This window comes from Ovis canadensis, chromosome 26 (assembly GCF_042477335.2).
Source record: "Ovis canadensis isolate MfBH-ARS-UI-01 breed Bighorn chromosome 26, ARS-UI_OviCan_v2, whole genome shotgun sequence".
NCBI classification, from domain to species: Eukaryota; Metazoa; Chordata; class Mammalia; order Artiodactyla; family Bovidae; genus Ovis; species Ovis canadensis.
Window position 1 is genome coordinate 38,906,004 of NC_091270.1, and position 18,619 is coordinate 38,924,622.

The following is an 18,619-nucleotide window of genomic DNA, read 5'->3' on the forward strand; positions in this document are numbered from 1 at the left end:
CTGGAGCAGAAGTTTTATGAGATGAAGAAATCTGGACACAGATAGTTTCACCTTTTCCAGGCGAACAGAGGGTGCAAGAGACAATGTATAAGAACAATAAGAGCATTTGAAAGGACAAGAGAAGCTAGAGAGAGAATGAGCTTTCAGCCTAATGAGAAGAGGAAACATTTTTTTAATAGACTGAAGATACAGGGAAATGAGAATTTCAGAGAATGTTATATTAACCTCAACAAGGATGCTAAATGGTCATGTTAGCCTAAGTTTTCATACAGAACAAATCTTTGTGGGACATAGAACTAACCTTGGCCTCCACTAGCTGGGCACACCCAGACCTCTCCTAAGTATCTTTCATGGCTTGGGATCTTCATACTTCTGAGAATATCCTGGCCCTTTTGAACAGGTAGGGAGATTCAACGTTTTCAGAGACCATATATATTCTGCCAGTGTAGTTTTACTTTCTTCCTTTTTTTTTTAAACTGTTTTCTAAATTTATGTTTTAATTTCTATTTGGAATTTATCAGTATACTTTTTTTCATAGCTATTCCTGAGTTGTAATCATTTTCAATGATTACAAGGGAATGATTTTCAAGGGAAGCAGTGTATATAATAATCCAAAAAGCAGATATAATGGGTTTTGGAGAATTTATATGGTTTTGCGACTTCTGTCAGTTTATTGTCAAACTTATGTTCCTTTAATAAATTCTTCTGGATGAATACTAAACATCTGGCAAAATGCGGTATCAAAAATGTGACATCATTGATCCCAAAACTAACCAATCAAAATTACATTGATCAAAAATCAATGATAAAAAATAAAAAATCAACATTTATCAAGAGCTAACCAAAATTTGGATCATTGACAACACTGATCCAAAACTATTATGCATATGCAGTTATTAAAACTACAAAATTGTGTTTTTTTCCCACATAGGTATGTGTCTATCAAAATGAGCTTATTGGAAGAAAGTACATGTAAATATTGCTGAAAAAATAACTAGAAATCTATCAAATACTACATCTTTATTGCTCTGACACACATGTGGTTACTCCAATAAATTGCAAGCAAAGTTTTTACCTAGATTTTTGAACTATCAGTTTTCATAGACAGTTTCTTCATGACTTCCTAGGTGGCGCTAGAGGTAAAGAATCTGCCTGTCAGTGCAGGAGATGCAACAGGCAGGAGTTTGATCCCTTGGTCAGGAAGATCCCCTGGAGGAGGGCATGACAGCCAATTCCAGCATTCTTGCTTGGAGAATCCCCATGAACAAAGGAGCCTGAAGGGCTACAGTCCGTGGGGTCACAAGAGTTGAAGACGACTGACTAAGCACAGCATGTACTTGTGTGGACAATTCTAAAGTGCTTTAAAGACATTCAGTCTCTCTATATTAATTTTAAGTTCATTACTATTAGGACACTATTCTTTCACTAAAACAGAAACATAAAAGCCTGCTTATACCCACAGTATCACAAACGTTAAGTGTGAGTGCTGAATTAATGATGTTTGCTACTCAATTCATAACGGGTTAAAAATTATTTTCAAAGGATAGGTCTCACTTTGCACAATCAAAAGGTTGCTGGACTTTAGAGTCATTGAACAATTCTGAAAAGCGCAGATTTAAATTTCCCAGTGATAGTTGAGGATTAGCTATCCAATCATAGCCAGTGTTTATTATTTACATCTTGGTACATGGGAAGATATGCAGATGACACCACCCTTACGGCAGAAAGTGAAGAGAAACTAAAAAGCCTCTTGATGAAAGTGAAAGAGGAGAGTGAAAAAGTTGGCTTAAAGCTCAACATTCAGAAAACGAAGATCATGGCATCTGGTCCCATCACTTCATGGGAAATAGATGGGGAAACAGTGGAAACAGTGTCAGACTTTATTGTTTTGGGCTCCAAAATCACTGCAGATGGTGATTTTAGCCACGAAATTAAAAGACGCTTACTCCAACCTAGATAGCATATTGAAAAGCAGAGACATTACTTTCCCAACAAAGGTCCATCTAGTCAAGGCTATGGTTTGTCCAGTGGTCATGTATGGATGTGAGAGTTGAACTATGAAGAAAGCTGAGCGCTGAAGAATTGATGCTTTTGAACTGTGGTGTTGGAGAAGACTCTTGAGAGTCCCTTGGACTGCAAGGAGATCCAACCAGTTCATTCTGAAGGAGATCAGCCCTGGGATTTCTTTGGAAGGAACGATGCTAAAGCTGAAACTCCAGTACTTTGGCCACCTCGTGTGAAGAGTTAACTCATTGGAAAAGACTCTGATGCTGGGAGGGATTGGGGGCAGGAGGAGAAGGGGACGACAGAGGATGAGATGGCTGGATGGCATCACTGACTCGATGGACGTGAGTCTGAGTGAACTCCAGGAGCTGGTGATGGACAGGGAGGCCTGTCGTGCTAAGATTCATGGGGTCGCAAAGAATCGGACACGACTGAGCGACTGAACTGACTGAACTGACATGGGAAAAAGGACAAGGAAGCCTGGCATGCTGCAGTTCATGGCGTTACAAAGAGTCGGATACAACTTTGTGACTGAACAACAATAACAGCAGGAAAAAAAGCTAATCTTCACAATAGCTTATAATCCTCATTCTATAATTCCCTTTTCTTTTAAAAAAAAAGTACCTAATTGCTCCACCAATAAAGTTGTTCCAAATGTATACATTTAACTGAGCTCAACAGATAAAAGTCCTCAGGAAAACAATCATAGAATAGAGATTCAAACATGAAAAAGGCAATTACTTAAATGGTAAAAATAATTCTAGATAACAATGACTGCCCCAGCAGCCATGAAGTCTAATGACTTGACATGTTGACATGGACTATCATCTCTAATTTTGAAAAACCCTTAGATTCAGAGACTAAAACCAAGGTTTATGCAGGCTAAGTAATTTGAATAGGGTCATCACGATTGTTAGTTTTGGAGCCAGAGTCCTTTCCTGATACTTTGCTTTCAACTTTTTAACTGCCCCTCTACCATATTTTATTAGCTGAATAATATGCAAACATTTAAAGGAGTTTTGTATTGAGATTTACAAGTGGATAGGAGAAGAGGACAAATATCTTGGACCCCTTCTATGTGCCTGACACTATGTTAAATATTTAGGAAACGATCTCATTATTATCTTTATCCTCATATTTGGTAAAGCATTTATGAGAATATAAGTTCTGGGATTTGTTTGGAGTCAGGCAACTGAAGGATGAAAAATAAATAAGAGTGATTAAAGATTTGGGAAGTAATCCTTCTAAATAATAGAGTAAATCATGAAGACTTATTTGTTTAGGGAAGAGAATGTTAAGGAGAAAATTACTAATAAGAGTATCTGGATATCTAAAAAACCATTTATAAATCTATGTGAACAGGGTTTTGTTGTTTCCTCAGGCCAATATAAACAGAAACAAAGCTAAATTATACAAGAGAGGGATTATAGTACTCAGGAGGAGAATCTAGTCAAGAAGAATTAGCGGAGTGAGAATGTTTATTGAGTGCCCTCTGTTACCAGAGGGAGAGCTACAGGCAGATAGGTATAGAGATATACAAGTTATTTTAGGAAAGAACTTACATCAATTCTCATTCCATTCTGCTCCAGTGTTTTCTGAAGGGAAAGAGATAAATTTATAAATATATCTGTATATAAATTTAATCCTATTTTCCAATCTGGGAGTTATGTGGATTTGTCCCTATTTATAACGAGGAATCTGAAACTCAGAGAGTTTAAGAAGTCTTCCTAGTTTCACACAGCAATTAAGAGAGAGCCAAGAGAGACAGTTGAACTCAGGGTGTTACAGTTAGAAAATTTGGGTTCCAAAGTAGACTTGGCTACTGTCCATCATTTGATTGTGAGAAAATTACTCTCATAAATTTCTAATACTTCATCTGTAAGATAACAATAAGGATACACACAATGATAGTTGGGAAGATTAAATAGTTTCAGTGGAAGTATTTTGAATATGAATGTAAATGACCCTTTAAAGAATTTATGAAGTTGTGGACTTCCTTCTTGTGGCTGAAGGTTAACTTCAAGGAATCTAAATACTCATTTTTTAATCAGTAATGTTTTGAGATAAACTTCTAAAAATTGCTTCTCCCTCCAGGTTATTTGAATGCTCCTCATCTGAAAATTATGTATAAAGTGTTATCCCTCCCATTACCGTTCTAACCAAATTTAACATACATACCAAATGTTAAGCATTGGGTTTGATATTTCTGATAGTTCATGCTTTGCACTAATTTTGAGAGATTTTAGCTACCCAATAAGAAAAGAAATAATGGCTATAATACTCTCTGACTTCTCATCTATTCAGTAGTATCAGAAAGTACTCAAAACATGATCACTATGCTATCTAGGTGTCTGTTAGTCTTGATAAAAATTAGAGAATAAATGTGAATAATGAAAACTGCTTACAATTTCAGAGATGTACCACATAGATCTAGGGCTAATAGGTTTAATAGTTCTTGTATCCCTTTTTATGTTCCTCTTTTATCATATATAAATTGGGATTGTTCCTCTCACTATTGGAAATCTCTGGGTAGTTGTAAGCCCCATGTAGACCCAATGATCAGGTTAATCTGATCACTAATCCCTGAAAGAAATACCTATGTCATAAACAGCAAGAGAATCCATTGATTGTAAATAAAGTAGAAGGGAGGCATTACTGAACAGTTTCAAACAAGCAAGATAATTAAACTCAGAGATGCCGTTTCCTGTTTCTCTGGTATAAACAACCAGCCTGCTGCACCGGCCTCTGCACAACCTGGATGTCCCAAGGCCACATCACTCTTCTTTCCTTCCACTTTCCCCAAAGAGAATTCTGGGTCATAAAGGAAGAATTGGTGTAACTTCTTTCCTGAAACGACTTGCGCTTCCTCTGCCTTGATATTTGTGTCATCTTATTATAAGAGGAGCGAACATTTATTATTAATTGATGCACTAATTAAAGCCATACTTGCAGTTTCCATTAGCTTATTCCCTACATTCTCCAGAGTTGGCTGTCTGGTTTTAATCAAAACCAAATGGTAGTCCAAGTTCCCAGCCTAGAGCAGCTAGGAGGAAGTCATCCAGTGGAGGCATAAGAAAGCAGAAAAGATAAACAGACGATAGTTCACAACATTTGTGTCGGAGGAAGGATACAGATACTGTGAGCTGCTTGAGAGATGTGAGTCCCAGACTGTGTTCTGCGGGATGGAAGCAGTTGCAAGTGGTTAATGTCAGCAAGACTGTAATAGGATCAAGATGGAGTCTGTCTTCTGCTTTTCCAGCACTAGATGTGTGTGACTGGAGGATTCTGGCCAAAAGCAAGGCTGCCTGGGCCCTGACACAAACTATTTTATTTCCGGGAAGGATTCTTGGGATCAGAGATCTTGAAGAAAACGTTCTGTTTGCTGGATTCCTAGGATCTCACTTAACAGATCTCAGGTACGGTGTGAAATCTGGCTGCAGCATTTTAAATGAAGGAGCGGTCAAAAGGTTTTCAAATTTAGAAGAATTACGGTATTAAAACTCTAACTGCATCTTGCTCCCTTAAAACATCTTTTGAAAGGAGTCCTGCAAAGGTATTTTGATTACGTTGTGTGTATACACTGAATACGGTGGAAAAGTTGTAGAGGAAGGAAAGAACTGTGTTTTCTATCTTTTTTTTTTCCCCCCATAAGCAGTGTGGGATAGAAAAAGGCTTTACGGCTTTATAACTCTCCAGCTAATCACCTCAAGGGTTTTGACAAACTCACTTCAGTTCTGTGTAAAATCAGAACTCCTAAATCGCCGGCCTCAGGGCTCCCCCCTCCCCTCCTCCCGGCTCAGTCTTTCTCACACGCACACCACTCAGAGGCAGGAAATGCTTCGCAGGCAATCTGGGCCTGGTTGTGGAGGCCCCTTTTGCAAAACATCAGTCTGAATTTACTAGACAGAAGTCACTAGGAACGCCTTGACAGACTCCGGCTTCGGCTAAGGCTCCCTCCAGCTGCGGAGGCTGTTTTTGTTAGAATCACACACTGCGCAGAACCGCTTAGAATAGAGCCATGATCTCAACCACGAAATGTGAACTTATATTTTGGAGAAAGTAACGGAGACGGACTCCTCTCCTAGGCTGAGTGTTGAAGCATGTCATGCCTCGGCGTTTCAGCTCCTCCTCGTCGAGGTAAGACGCTGTGGACTATCTATCTCTCCGCTTTGAGGCAATCTACAGAGAGGCAGAAAGATTGAGAGACATGTTAGCATCTTGCACGGAGTGAGTGGTGATTTCCTGGGTCTTAGAGCTGAGCCACGAAATCAGAAGTGGAAAAGGTTTAGTAAGAAGAAAACTGTGGGTCAAACTGTTTTAGCAGAATGTCAATTCGGAAATAGGCTCCAGAGAGACTTCACTCTTTTTCTCGGTAAAGTAAGATCTCATTTTCAAGTCTTTTTCATCCTTAACTTATTTATCACTAGAGCCAGAAGACCAGTTTCCTTATTATATGACTTTTGTGAAACAAATACATTATTGTCACACATTAAGTGTGAGGTGTAAATGATTTTTTTTCTTTCCCCGTCTTTTGCCAACAGAAGAGTAGTTCCTACTAGAATGACTTTATTTCTTAATAATGCATCTTTCAAAGAATAGTTTGTGTCTCGTTTAAAATATGAAGATTGGATTCTTCAGTATGTCCCCACCCAGTTTCAACTACAGGTCAAACTGCTAATGTACAGCTTGCTAATAAATGGTTTATTTATTTACTTTTTCAAAAAAGTAAACACATGAAAGTTCACAACTTCTTTCTTTCCTAAATAGAATTTACTCTGATTTTTAAAAATTTAAATATCAGAATTAGATTTAAGATATATATTAACTTTGATGAATTAACTATTCACTGCTCAAATTCTGTGTAAATATTTTTGAATAATTAAAGTAAATCTCAATGACAATGACATTCCTTATTACCATTTTAAGGTTGCTGGAAATCACTAAAATCATATGAAAAGCTCATCTGTGTCCATAATTCATGTAATCATAAAATTATATTTCCACTGGACTGTAGTGTTTTTAAGTTATGTTTACATGTGCAGTGTATAAGGAAAGAAATATAGTAATGACTGAAATAGCAGAGAGTTTTAATAGATAGCATAGTGTTATATTTATACTTCTGAATATTTAGAATGAAAACCATTATTTTATAGAAATAATATGGAAAGATATGTGAAAGAAACAAATAGCCATGCATATTTTCAAATTTATTAGATGAACACAAAATATCCTAAATGAAATATGAAAGCTGTTTGACAGTTGGATCATATGAAATCAAAGTTTTCATCATAAACTTTGACATGGTATAAGGTGACCATTTGCTGTATTAGCTAATCATGCTTAAATTTTATGCTAGAATAACTTGTGTTGACAAATTCTAACTATTCACTAACAATTTAAGTTGTGTTAAGACTTAAAAGTGATAAAAAGAATCTGTTTAATATGTTAAAATAAGATATTAACTTTTCTAAATTATAATTTAATAAATTTCCTCAATAGAATTTTAAGGAAGGAAAAAAATATGAGAGGTCACCTCTTCTAACACTGTCTTAAAGGTGCCAATAAAAAAGCTGAAGTATGGCATTCAAAAATGACCTGTCCAAGGTCACACTGCTAGTTGAAGAGATGACATTGGAACCACCATACCCTGTGTCATAATTCAGATAACTTTATATCACATCATCTTGCTCCCAAATAATAATTATGCATAATAGGGTATGAACATATCCATATCTGGTAGAAGGCTACCTTTAAACGGAAAACTGAAATGCTTCTTTAAAAAAAAAAAAGGCTTACAGCTGCCACTAGTATTACAGCATGGGGGAAAAAGAAAATTCATGGTTTTAAAAAAGAACCAAGTTTACTAAGTAATGAAATTCCCTCAAATGCGTAAGTGTTCTTCTACCTTCAACAAACACTTTAAAGGAGTAACTTGTTTGTGACCGTTTGTTACATTTCATATTTATGCCCAGGAAATCAATCCATATGCTAATAATTATATTAATTTTAAACTGATGTTTCTTAAAAACATAGAGTTAAAAAGGAGGTTGTCTGATTCATATCTTTGTATCTAAATGGTATCATTATAACCCAACCCAACCAGTGACGTTCAGGAAAGATTTTACTGCCCCCCATTGGAATCAGTTTAAGAATCTTACATACCCAGACATGTTTTTATTTAAATAACCTAAATCTTCATTGCTGTATCCTGTTTCTAGTTCTATGCATTTTTACCTCAGTGGAAATGTGAAAAGGCTAAATGGACATGTGAAAATATGTGTACATTTTGAGGCCAGATAAACCTACTTCTTTTCATCATGCCTTCAACAGCTTATTTTTAGTCCTTTAATTGGTTCATATATCTACTCTGAGCCTTCTACAAAGTCCTTTAGTTGTAGAATGCAGAATTTGTTATGGTATATAAATAAATGGCTGACCAGTGCAGTGTTAAATGGAGGAGTTGGCTGTTTCATCTGTACCATTCTTCATATATGACAGTATATGTTGCTATTCATGCTGAAACACTGCACTTTTCATGGCAAGAGCCTTTCTAATAAAACTAATATGTTTCATTTCTAGTACATCCCATGTTGTTAGAGAAAATGTGAGTCATGACCTTTTTTTCCCCATTTTTATGAACCAGATTGGATTTCCTGATGTTATTACCACTTAAAAGATAAGCTGTTCAACACTTCCAATGTCTCCACACTCTACATGATTGGAATGAGGAATAAACACTATAAAGCAATAGCCCATATAACTGATTGCATGATTAACTAAAGGACTTAGTAAAAGAGAGTAGTACATCATTTTATTTATTTTTTCTTGAGTACATTATAATAAAAAAGAGAATTTTTCTGCCCCTATCCAAGTATGCTCATACCATACGTGCATGCCAAGTCCCTTCAGTCATGTGCGACTCTTTGCAACCCTGTGGACTGTAGCCCTCCAGGCTCCTCTGTCCGGGGATTCTCCAGGCAAGATACTGGAGTCAGGGGCTGTGCCCTCCTCTGGTGACTCTTCCTAACCCAGGGATCGAGCCTGCATCTCTCATGTCTCCTGCACTGGGAGGCAGGCTCTTTACGGCTCGCGCCACCTGGGAAGCCCCTACCCATACCTACACCTGCAGCAAGCACTTTGTTTTTGTCTAGTCAGCAAGTCAGGTCCGACCCTTGGGGACCATGGGGTAGACTTACTGAGTCTACCTGAAGCCTTTCAGGTTTCTTTGTCCATGGGATTCTCCAGGCAAGAATGCTGGTGAGTGTTGCCATGCTCTTCTCCAGGGGATCTTCCTGACTCAGGGACTGAACCTGCAACTCCTGCATTGGCAGGTGAGTTCTTAACCGCTGAGCCACCAGGAAGGCCCACAAATGCTTTAGGCATGGTTTAATCTTACTTACAGAGAAAGAGTCCTATAGGATCAAAACGACTCTAAACTGGGACATTCAAAATGTCTTTTGGGTTTTGTTTTCTTTTTACTGTGCTAAGTCTTATTTGTGCATGCTGTGTCTTTAGTTGCAGCATGTGAGCTCTTAGTTGAGGTTTGTGGGATCTAGTTCTATGACCGGGTATTGAACCCAGGCCCCCATGCATTGGGAGTGCAGAGTCAGCCACTGGACCATCCTTTCATTGATTTTCTTTTTAGAGAATGAATGAATTGGCATCAATATCATCTTACAATGAGAATTCTCTCTGTAGATATCATTATAGTACAGCAAAGTTCCAAATGAGTGATGATTTAGCTTTGGATCAGTTATTATTTGAATAAATGTTAAGAATTTTACATCAGGATTTAAAGAGAATGAGGGAAAATTCCTCCAGATTTTAAGAAAATAGCATAAATATTGAGCCGCCTTCTTCCAAGTGAATGATAAGGCCCTTATTTGTGCAATTTAAGTCAAACAGGTGAATAGAGAAGCCCAAATTCAGATTGTCTTTGGTATGGATACAGAAATAGAGCATGTATTTCTGCCGTTCTCATTTGGCACTAAACTGTGGGTCAGCTCATAGAGTTTTGAGAAATAGATGAACTTAGTTTTTGAGGAAGTTATTCAGAAGAAAGGTGAAGGTGGACCTTGAGACCTAGTTTAAAAGAGATTATTTATTTTGATTCAGTGTATTATAAAGTATAATAAGTGAACTTGAAAATATTAAACAGGAATTCCTGTGTTTAAAAAAAAAAGGCAGTGTAAACAGCATGTATGTGAACTTGTTCATGAAAGAAGATAGAGGATTGAAAAAAGCAGTTGTACCTGCTTGTATGTATGAAAGTGAAGTGAAAGTCACTCAGTCATGTCCGACTCTTTGCAACCCCATGGACTATATAGTCTGTGGAATTCTCCAGGCCAGAATACCAGAGTGGGTAGCCTTTTTCTTCTCCAGGGGATCCTCCCAACCCAGGGATGGAACCCGGGTCTCCCACATCGCAGGTGGATTCTTTACCAGCTGAGCCACAAGGGAAGACCTCTATGTATGAAAAAGTTGTCTTATTAGACTGAAATAACAGAATGGCTTAGCAATACAGTTCAGATAATCCAGAGGGAATCAGGCCATTAGTAAATGAGATAGAAAGAAAGTAGGAAGAGCAGAAAGCAAGATCAGAAATTCAGTAAGTGTTGCTTTTTATTCCCAGCAATTGGCAAAATATCTAGTGTGTCAGGTACCGTCAATACCTGTTTTTTTAGTAAATGTTTGTGGAGTAAATAGGAGGGAAAGAAGAAAGAAAGGAAAGGAAAACCAATGTTGAAGAGTGGGTGTTGTGAGACTTTTTTTTTAAAGTTTTCCAGACATCCTGTAATGACTGAATAATAATTTTTAAAGAGGAAGGAAAATAAGAGGTTGGCAAGAGTCATCAGAGCCTGAGGCCAGAGGTTAACAACACTCTCATAAGATGTTATTACAAGTTCATTAAGAACCAGAGGGAAGCGTGAGCATCCAAAAATAGTTCAAAGTTAAAAGTTACATGAGGCCAGTTGAGAGCAGAGCACTGGTGAATTTTCCACAATTTAAATGGGGTGGTATACTGGAAAGCTCATGGGAAGAGACAGAAAATGGGCTCAGTCTTGCATCTTTGCCATTTGAAATCTGCTCTGTGGTTTCAAGCATGCCCCGTATCTGCTTTGAGCTTCTGCTTTTTATTGGTAAAATCTGGAAGATACTGTAAATATTTATATCACTGGGTATAAGCATCAGATGAGACTTCGTATGTACCAATTGGGTCACATACAGTATAGCAAACAAATTTCTGTGTTTTTTTGTTTTTTTTTTTTAAAAAAGCAGAGGTCAAATGAATCAAGAAAGAAAGAATCATGGCATTTCACTCTGTGGTCAAATAATTCATCTGTATTGAAATAACATGGGCAAACAAGGGATAGTTCCAGTTCCTCCTCAGTTATGGATTCTGCAGCTGAGATCTGTCAAAATAAAAGAATTATTGCTGTCACCATCTTCCTCATCATCGTCATCTCCTAGTATCTAGTGAATTACTGCACTGTGCCATGGATTAAGTGCTTTACATGTATTATCAGCTCATCATTATTATGATAGCCCAATATTATTATTTCTCTCAATGATTTTCATTATTCCTATTCTAGAAGTTAGAAAACTGGCGAAGACAGAACCTAAGTAGTGAATGCATACCACCAGAAAAAGAAAAAGATTCTTTAACAGACATCTTGCCCTCACAAAAAAAATAGAGATAATAAACACTAGCCACCAATAGGTGTTGGACATTGACCTATTCCTTAGTCCTGCCAAAACGTCTCTGTATAAAATAGGATAATAACAGTACCCACTACATAGAGTACTTATTGCTTATGAATATTATTACTGAGACAATGAAAGGGCAACACCAAATGCAGGGCCTGATCCACAGTAAACACTTAATACGTGGAAGCTTTTTTTACTATCACTATTACCGTGATCATCGAAAGTTTCTAATGCACCAACTATTTCTTGGGTATTTGGGACAGTTGGTAGTAAAAACAATCTCAAATATACATATGCAGATGAAAAAATAAGCTGAGAATGATAGATATTAAATATAGGATACCCCTGGTGGCTCAGCCGTAAAAGAATCCCTCAGCTGGAAAGATCATCTGGAGAAGGAAATGGCAACCCACATCCGTATTCTTGCCTGGAAAAGCCCATAGACAAAGGAGCCTGGCAGGCTACAGTCCATGGGGTCGCAAAGAGCTGGACACGACTAAACTACCACTACCGCAGAGGACAAAAGTTGATATCAGAGGCATCAATCCCTGATAGGATACCAACCTAACAGAAGTAACTAAGTTCTCAAGTGATTTCATGTTCCTGATTTCAGTGAAAGTTGTGCTTATCAAACGGCTGAAATCTCAGGATCATGTCACCAAGCTGTTTGAGCACCTGTTTTGCTATAGCCCTATCTCTTATTTATATTTAGTGATTACTGTGTCTACTGTTGGAGTGTTCTTAGAAATGATAGCAAAGCTAGAAATAGAAAGTGACCACTTAAAGCAAAGCCACACATCTCACTATGCTGATGATAAAGCATTATAATTCATGTCTGTTGTAGAATAGAAGTATCTTTTTACAAAAAGGCAGAAAACCACATATCAGTCATATTGCTTTGCCATAAAAAAAGACAATGAAACATTTGATATAAAATTTAATTTTAAGCTGCTTCCTGTTGCATCAAAAATTTCAAGTGAAACAAGTTCAGAGCAAAAGCAATACTTTTCTTTGGTTTTAAGGGAGTTTGCAGAAAAGAAAGCCAAATAATTAATCATTCATTAATGAATTTATTTGCAGAAATACCTATGTAGTTCTAGATGCTCAAAGGGATCTGCACGAAATGGAACACTTATTGAGAAGACTATGTACATAAAAAAAAAGCATGGAATCCCAAAGGAAATATAGATATCTAGAAATTACTGCATCCATGATACAATATTATCCCCCAAGACTGTGTTAATTCTGGGATCTCCTGGAAACCAATTATCTCCAGAAAACTTTTAGTGATATCAGGCAAATATCATGACATTTAAAAAGATTTAGTCACATTACACGTGGTTATTTAAGAAAATGTTCTGGGAATACAAACTTGGCTGACTTGAGCTATAAAGTGGTGATAAGTCAGACACTGCCAGTATCTGAGCTCCTCCCTGCAAGGGAATTGGAAACTACCAGGGACAGAGGAGCCTGGCGGGCTACAGTCCATGGGGTCACAGAGAATCGGACTGAGTGACTACACACACACACGCACACACACACACAGGGCTACATTATATAGGAGGAAGCTGGAGGTAAAAATAGGACAACTCAGAAATAATAATTTGCAATTTTGTAACAGCTTTCTCTTTTCGGATGAGCTGACTTCTAGTGGATTGACCGTGTTAATTTTCAAATGTACTTGCTTCCTGGAACATACTTGACTCTGAGAGCTAAGAAGGAGAAAAAAATTACCAAGCTCAGTAAAACTAATATATACATGAAAATAGGTAAACATTTTAAAAAATATTTTAATTGGGTACCTATTTCTTCATTCTTTTTCTTAAGATCAAAAATGATGGAAGCTTAGATGTGTCTGCCGGAAAAAAGTGATATACTACTTACTCCATTGACGGACTTCATTTTAGGTGGTTTATGCTACAATTTAAAAGGCTGTTGATAATTTCCAGACAGCCTAAAGACACAGAAGCTTTTTCAGATATAATATTTTAAGCTCCATTAAATAATTTATCAATAAAGAATTTTAATAGGAGTTTGTTTTTTCCACAGACAGCTAATGAGGGATAATGAGTAAATTCCAACATTTGACACAGTATGTAAAAGTAGATGAATAATGACTTTGTGAAGGAATGAGACCCAGATTGCCACAAAAAAGGAAATCTGCATACGATCATGTAGTGAGAGATTTTTGCATCATGTTATGCAAAAACATTAGGCTTAAGGAGAGGAGGAGGTTTCTCTCTCCTTAAGCCTAATTCTAACCCTGTCTAATTTGGATTAGAGAGCATGAATATTTTAAAGAATAAGTGCTAGTTGTGTTTTATTAAAAGTTGGCTACCATGACTAGACTCATAGAAATGCTTTTTTAAAATATGTGATTTTTTGTGTGTGTGGCTATTTGTTCATCATGCATTTACATACAAGGATTAAGAATAACCATGTCTGTCCCAGGCTTTCTCGCTGATCCTAAGCCTTCTGCATATGTGACTCCAGTTTTGCATGTTAAAGCACTCCTCTCATGTTATCATTGAGTTGGGGGCATGGAAGGTGCCCAGATGTGCTACAATTTAGTTTGCTAGATGATTTGTTCTTTGACAGCTCCATCAAGAAAATTAATTCCATTTCGACCTCCACCCATGCTCACTGTCAGGAAGATTTACTTTGCTGTTCATGAGCACACATTTGAAGACCTGTGTCTGTTTGACTGTGGTTGATCCTGTTCTGATTGTCTAATTCAACTCAATAAGTGTTTGGGTGGCATGATGATATGCAAAGTTGACTCCCCGAGCTCAGGCCAAGATCCATTAAGATGTCAAATCATTATAGGATGCTCAGGTTCCCCATCTCTCCATATCACCAACTTGACCCTTAGGTTAGTAACAGCATGGGCCATTGTATTGATAGAAATGTTCTTTTCTTGGTTTAGGAGCATTCTTTATTTTTGCAAGAGTTTATGTTAGGGAATTTAATCTGTGTGTGTGTGCATAGTTGCTCAGTCGTGTCCAACCCTTTGCCACCCCAAAGGACTGTAGTTTGCCAGGCTTTTCTGACCATGGGGTTTCCCAGGCAAGAATACTGGAGTGGGTTGCCATTTCCTACCCCAGGGAATCTTCCAGACCAAGGGACTGAACCCATGTCTCCTGTGTTTTCTGCATTGTAGGTGGATTCTTTACCCACTGAGCCATCAGGGAAGGAGCTTAACTTACTTTTGATTAAAAGGAGATTATTTCCCTTATAATATTCGTTCCTTCTCCCAGTGATTGAATACATTCTATGTGGTAACTAGTTCCCACACAGACATGCACACAGACATATGCACATATGTGTTATAACAGTAGTAGGAGAAAAACATGACCTAGAAATTTAATACAGGATGGGTAATTAAGAAGAAAGACATAAAGGAAAACTAAAAGTAATTCCAGCTAAGCCATCTAGAAGAAAGTAGGAAAAGACAGAGAAACCAGCAGTACTATTATGCCTTTATTTTCTCTTTTGTTAATATGCAACATCTGCGTGAAGGTGTCTAAAAACAACCCAGTAGTCAATCATGTGCGTGTGTGTGTGTGTGTGTGTATTTATATATGTGTACGTATATCTATATATGTCATCTGTGCTCTGAAAGGGCAAAACAAGTTAATATATATTTAGGTTTATATTCCTAATGTTTAGCAGACTGCAGCCCAGGCGTGCATGCTCAGTCACTCAGTTGTGTCTGATTCTTTGTGACCCACCAGGCTCCTTTGTCCATGGTATTTCCCCGGCAAAAATACTGGAGTGGGTTGCCATTTCCTACTCCAGGAAATCACCTCAATCCAGGGATCAAACCTGTGTCTCTTGCATCTCCTGCATTCGCAGGCAGGTTCTTTACCACTGAGCCACCTGGGAAGCCTTCTGTAGCCTGTTCAGTCCTAAATAAATACTTGTTGAATAAACGACTATGATCAGGCAGTGTTGCTGTCAGTTCTGAGGTACTGCCCACTTGATTTCAGCCACAAGTACTCCATTTGCCCTGAGCTCTCCGAGGCTATAGTGTCAACAGTAGTGATTCCCATTGGGTTCTTCTTCCCTGAGGACCACTGCAAGGTCAAAATACAAAATGTGTGTTCATTTCAGAAGCAGTTGCAAAAGAGAGCATGATAGCTTGATGTCAGAAATAAGTCAGGGATTCTCAAACTAGAATATCTTCCATTGTTTGTAGTACTATGTTCAACTTTGATTCATTTTAAAATACAGACTGTATGCCACAAAATGCTTATGTTAAAGGGAGGTAAGTGAGCCCACATAATACATTTTAAATCACTCTGTGTCCAAACATCCTATGCCCTAACATCACAAAAAGCAAATGTGGACATTTTACAAATATTTTCCAGAATCATTACATAATTAGAGGTACATAGGGTTTCTTGTTATATTAATACAGTGGTGTTTGAACACATACATTTAAAAAAGTGAAAAATCCCCATGGAAATTCACTTCATAAAATCAACACCCTAGAATGACTTACACTTTTCCAGATCCCCCATCCAAACCCTGAGCAGCTGAGCTCATTCTGAATGAAACTGCATAATAACGATTATTTTAAAAAATGGTAATAGAAGTTTGCAAAGTAAGTCATCAGTAGTTAGAAATGTAATTTTGAATAAGGCAGCCTGGTGAGAAGGCTCCAAGGGAAACTTAGGTCTTTTACAAAGACTTCTGAATCTTACAGGACAGATTCGAGTCAATTCAGATGACTTAGAAAATGAGTTTAGAGTGCTCATATGTGATGGACAATAATGTTCTCAGTCACTCAGTCGTGTCCAACTCTGTGACCCCATGGACTGTAGCCTGCCAGGCTCCTCTGTCCATGGAATTGGAATTTTTCAGGCAAGAATATTGGAGTGGGTTGCCATTTTCCTATTCCAGTGGATCTTCGCAACCCAGCAATAGAACCCACGTCCCTTTCATCTCCTGCATTGGCAGTCAGGATTCTTTACCCCTGGTGCCCTCTGGGCAGCCCAGACAATAATAATCATATTTTAATTACTACTGTTTCCGGCCTTTAGATCCTGAAGACGGATTTTTAACTATGAATCTTACAAATCAGAATTGAATTAAGAAATGTGAATAAGAAAGCTTGTTGAGATAATTTTTTAAAATAATATATCAGACCACAGGATTTGGAGTGAACATCCACACTAGAGTGGTGATGGTCAAAGTGAAAATTAAAAAATGTTATGTCTTTGAGATGAAGACACTATAAATTCCCAGGAATGATATTGGAAATGTCCAAAGGACCTAGCTAAGAAATTAAGACAGAAGGAGTTAATGCTATATGAATCGGTATAATTTACAGTCTCTCTTTGCATCTAGATTGTCTCAGAACTGTTTACCTGTCTTCCTTTTATGTTATAAAAATACTTGCCAAAGTTGAGTGCATTAAGTTAACTAATATTATGGTAAGGACTTAAAGGCAAAACTTTTATGTAATCTGTTCCCCAAGGGGTTAATAAAACTCTTTCACCTTCTTCATCAAAGAAATAAAACCAGAAGTCAGCCTCAACTTAAATGTAAATATGGCTTAGAAATGACATAGTAATACCACTTGGCATTTCTTAAGTTAGCCTGCTCTTTCTACACTGGATAAAAATAAAGAAAAGAAAGCATCTAAAACAGAACCGCCCTATTACAACCCAAATTTGCCCATGAAAGCAGAAATTTTCTGGCCTGCATCTATGCGTTTTTTCCACTTTCCGTAGCCTCCCACACGATAATGACTTATGCATGGAATTCAGGGACTTTATATTTTTCTTTTGAATGCAAAATGAATGCCAACATGGAAAATGTGAACGCTGGCCATTTTCAAAAAGACACACAGACCTCTAAGGAAACCAAATAGCATCCAGAATGATATTTGGTCAGTCTGGGGTACCAGAATTCTAGCACATTCCTGGTCTTTACAGGATGAGAGTATTTACCTTTCTGGCATGTGCTTTTTCAGAATAGCTTGAAATTTTTGGTGGGCAGTCAGACTCCTTTTCAACAGATTGAAGTGACCCGAAACCAGCACCACGGTTAATCTTGTTTATGACTGAAATCAATAAGCCAGTCCATATTATGTGCTGACCGTTCTTGTGTGGTGTAGAAACTAGAAGTGTCTGCTCCTGAATGAGGTTTTTCTTTTACAATTCAGTCATTAGGTTTCATTATGGGACACATTTGGATTAGTCATTTTTATAAGGTTGCGTTTACATTGGTGTAATTTGTTGCCTTTAACTAAGGCTTTGAATAATTCAAGGCAGGGAGGATGGATGGATATCTGGAATGTGTTTATATCCTGACCTTATCTTATGCCTGGTTTTCTTGTTTACTTAAAATTTTTATGGCCAAATTCTAACAGAAGTATACAAACTAAACTCCGTGGAAGCCAAACAGAATGAGACTGAAATTCCTAAAGAACTGTTTCAGTTGTCTTACTGTGCTCACATCTTCTTTTTGATTCACCTGAATCCTTACCTGAAGAGTTTAGATTTTATACCTATTAAAGATGTCTGGGGGAAAAGGAGGCTGTAGAATCTCATTCCATGGAGACAATGAAGTTTGTTGCCTCTCTGGGTCTTAGAACTGGTACCTACTTTGAATCCAGGCTTATCCTGAGATATGTAGCCTTAGGCAAGTCATTTAACTTCTCTAAGCTTTAACAATACTAGCTTGCAAACTGGTCATAGTAGCAAAGGGATGTATGTAAATATATTTAACCTGAAAGTGAGCCAAGTCGTGTCCTACTCTTTGCGACCCCATGGACTAGAGCCTACCAGGCTCCTCCGTCCATGGAATTTTCCAGGCAAGAGTACTGGAGTGGGTTGCCATTTCCTTCTCCAAGGGATCTTCCCAACCCAGGGATCGAACTCGGGTCTCCCTCATTGTA

The 18,619-nt window shown here is 37.6% G+C and overlaps 1 protein-coding gene across 3 annotated transcripts in view; it reads left to right on the plus strand.

Annotated features, from left to right (window-relative positions):
• DLC1 (DLC1 Rho GTPase activating protein) overlaps positions 1–18,619 on the plus strand; it is a 518,014-nt gene that overhangs the window by 80,477 nt on the left and 418,918 nt on the right. The window contains exon 1 of one of the 3 annotated variants that reach the window (XM_069573134.1): positions 5,024–6,141. The exons of 1 other annotated variant lie outside the window; for it this stretch is intronic. The gene's annotated coding sequence lies outside the window, so the exon portion shown is untranslated. Of the gene's footprint in view, positions 1–5,023; positions 6,142–18,619 lie in introns of those variants that run through there. One more of the 3 variants, XM_069573139.1, reaches the window with a different exon arrangement.